Source organism: Zootoca vivipara, chromosome 5 (assembly GCF_963506605.1).
Source record: "Zootoca vivipara chromosome 5, rZooViv1.1, whole genome shotgun sequence".
Lineage (NCBI taxonomy): Eukaryota > Metazoa > Chordata > Lepidosauria > Squamata > Lacertidae > Zootoca > Zootoca vivipara.
The window spans coordinates 94747760-94751273 of record NC_083280.1 but is presented as its reverse complement, the minus strand read 5'-3'; positions in this window follow the sequence as shown (position 1 = coordinate 94751273).

Below are 3514 nucleotides of genomic sequence, written 5' to 3'. Positions count from 1 at the left end.
GAAGAAGAGCTCAGTGCAGCTCAATCCCAGCCACCTATGTACCTGCCCCACACCTGGTTTTACATATAGCACCAAGTGTTAAACAGGTGAATGCGATTTGGAGAAAATGCATCAGCCAGATTAGTTGCATAGGCCAGAGGTTCCTCACTGCAGTACTACACCAAGACTCAATATGAACACTAATATCAAGTAATTCTTAGAATTTATGTCACTTTGGGGACGTTCACCAATCTTTTGCACAATTAATTGAAATTGAAATGAAATACTTTATTGTCGCTTGTACAACTTGTATACAGTGAGATTACACGAGCACCCCCACTCAGCTCTCTTTGTCTTAATTCCCCTCGTTTACTGATGCACACACACCAAACCCGAAATTCAGTTGCCCTGTTCTCTTTTCATTCAGCAGCCTAACAGCCCACGGATAGCTTTTCTTTACCCTGTTGGTGCAACAATTCATGCTTCTATATCTTCTGCCCCAGGGCAGGAGATCAAGAAAGTGCCGGCCAGCGTGTGAATCATCCCTGAGAATGTTCCTCTCTCCTGAGGCAATGTTCTCCAGCGGATTCAGGAGACAGCCCATACTATCTTGTGCTGTATTCACCACCCTCTGTAGGCACTTCCTATCCATTGATGTCAAGCCAGCGTACCACACTGTAATGCAGGGTGGCTAATACCCCAGAGGACATAATCACACTTCAGAATGACCTTAGCAGATTAGACAACTGGGCCAAAGCAAACAAGATGAATTTTAACAAGGAGAAATGTAAAGTACTACACTTTGGCAAAAAAAAAAAAAATGAAAGGCACAAATACAGGATGGGTGACACCTGGCTTGAGAGCAGTACATGTGAAAAGGATCTAGGAGTCTTGGTAGACCACAAACTTGACATGAGTCAAGTGTGATGCAGCAGCTAAACAAGCCAATGCAATTCTGGGCTGCATCAATAGGAGTATAGCATCTAGATCAAGGGAAGTAATAGTACCACTGTATTCTGCTCTGGTCAGACCTCACCTGGAGTACTGTGTCCAGTTCTGGGCACCACAGTTCAAGAAGGATATTGACAAACTGGAACGTGTCCAGAAGAGGGCAACCAAAATGGTCAAAGGCCTGGAAACAATGCCTTATGAGGAACTGCTTAGGGAGCTGGGTATGTTTAGCCTGGAGAAGAGGTTAAGGGGTGATATGATAGCCATGTTCAAATATATAAAAGGACTAGTGTCATTCAGCCCGTTAAGTAAACGGGCGCTAGCCAGGCGGGAACGGAGGGGAAACCCTTGGACCACGCAGGTGTCGCCTCCGTCGCCGCCTCCACTGGCGGGGATGTGCGTCGAGGGCCCCAGGCTCCCCCTGGGTGGTTTGCTGTGGCGGCGGGCGGTTTGTGTGTGAGTGTGTGTGTGTGTGTGTGTGTGTGTGAGAGAGAGAGAGAGAGAGAGAGAGAGAGAGAGAGAGAGAAGCGAGCGGGGCTTCTCTGGGATGCGCTGCTTGCGGGAGCTAAGGGGAAAAGAAGCAGCCGTGAGAGGGGAAAGTTGCGGCTGCGCTTCCCTCCAGTCGAGTGGGGAGTTGCGGCCAGAGCTTGAAGGGTGGGAGGGTGAGGGAGGGAAGGAGGCAGGTAGGAGGTCTGACATGGGGCAACTTCCCCTTCCCCTCAGAGTCGGACTCTCCCCCCCCCCTCCCCAAACCATTGCCAATCTCCCTCACAATTTTGTCTCCTTTCCTCTTCGGACACTACTCCCCCTTCTCATAACTCCACCTTTCTTTACTTTTTCTTGAGGGGGGAATCCCCAATGGTGCCTTCCATTATGTCCTCTCAACACCGTTCAGGGGGGTGGGGGTGGGGAGTGTGTGTGTGCGTCTGCGTCCAGTCTCTGTGTCCAATCCCTGTGTCCGTGGGGCACATATGTGGTGTAAAATTTGTAAAAGAATCAGTGCATCACAGACAATAAAGGAAAAAGGGAACTGAACAACTGTGGCACATCCAAGAGAACCAATGCCATTTCTAATAGAACAGGGAAGTTTTAGGCCAGTATTTTAGGCCAATCCTATTCATTTTAAGTTTTATTCTATGTTGTTTACTGCTCTTCCTCTAAAAAGCTATGGTCATGCAATGCCATGTGTATGTTTTCCAAAGAGGAAAATTTCCTCTCAGAAATATTCCTAAACTGCTTCTCTCCCACCCCACCCCACCCCCATTTAAAGGCTAGCCTAACATTGGTTTTGAAATCTGCAAATACTGGATAGAATCCAGGGCAAAGCAGCATTGTATGCAAAGTGTAACAAATACAGCTCCAAAAGAGCCAATTGAAAAATACAGGCAACAAATGGTGAAGATTTTTTCCCCCTTCAATTTTGCATGCTGCTTTGTGATGGTTCCAATACCTAACTTTCCTGAAATGCATAGTACAGCCAGGGCAGTTTCTCCTTCAGTAACATACATAATCTAACAAATTCTGCTACATGGCAAATATCCAATCAGCAATTTTAATATCTACTTTAAAAAACAAAACACATCATGTCCTGAGGTGTTAAAATAATGTTGCTTGTGATTTCAGAAAGCCTTATTTGCTTGACAGTTTCGCTACAGGTGTCTTATAATCATTATATGGTGGGTATGTTTAGATAAAAGCTATGTGGTGCAGAAGTAGGTCCTCTCTGCGAGTGGGCGGACGGCACCAAGTGGGGACCCCGAGATACCGCCGAGCTTCCTGCTCTCGCTGCGGAGCTGCCCCAAATCTTCCAGCCACCGCCAGCTGAAGTGATCCAGAGCTCCCTGCCACAGCCAGATCGAGGTCAAAGCTTTTGCACGAACACGCACACCCCGCACCGCTTCTTTCTCTTTTTCTCCCCAGCCCACCTCCCCCCACCATCCCTCATCCTCTCCTCCCCAAAGCCATACAGTTGCAAGGAGACAGAAGAAGCAGGGTGGTGGTGAAGAGGAGAAAGAGGTGGAGGGTGGAGGTAGCTCCAGTTCATAGTCAGTGGAGAGTCCGTGCCAGGACTTTACAATCCCCAGTCAAACACTGGACGAAAGGGAGCTGGCAATACAATTCACTGGGGTTTTCCTTTTTTTCTTTTAAGGGCGATTTCACTCGCGCGGCCCACCCCTCCTTTCCCCCTGTCTCTCTTCCTTTCTCTCCCCATTGCTTTCAGCGCGACCAGCTTTGCTCTTGATCGCCATTCATGGGGCAGCAGCAGCAGCAGCGTCAAGGAGATAAGAAAAGCAGGGGGGGGGTGAAGAGAAGAATATATATGTCCCCGTCCCCCCCAAGCTGCTGCCGCTTCGATACATGATATAATATGTTTATATGATTAGCTGAGCCCAGGGGTGGGTAGAAGACAGAGAAAGAGAAAGAGAGGGGGTAGAGATTGGAGGAAGAGGTGAAGGCTGGAGGTAGCTCCAGTTCATAGTCAGTGGAAAGTCCGTGCCAGGACTTTGCAATCCCCAGTCAAATACTGGACGAAAGGGAGCTGGCAAAACAATTCACTGCGATTTTACTTTTTTTTTTTTAAGCC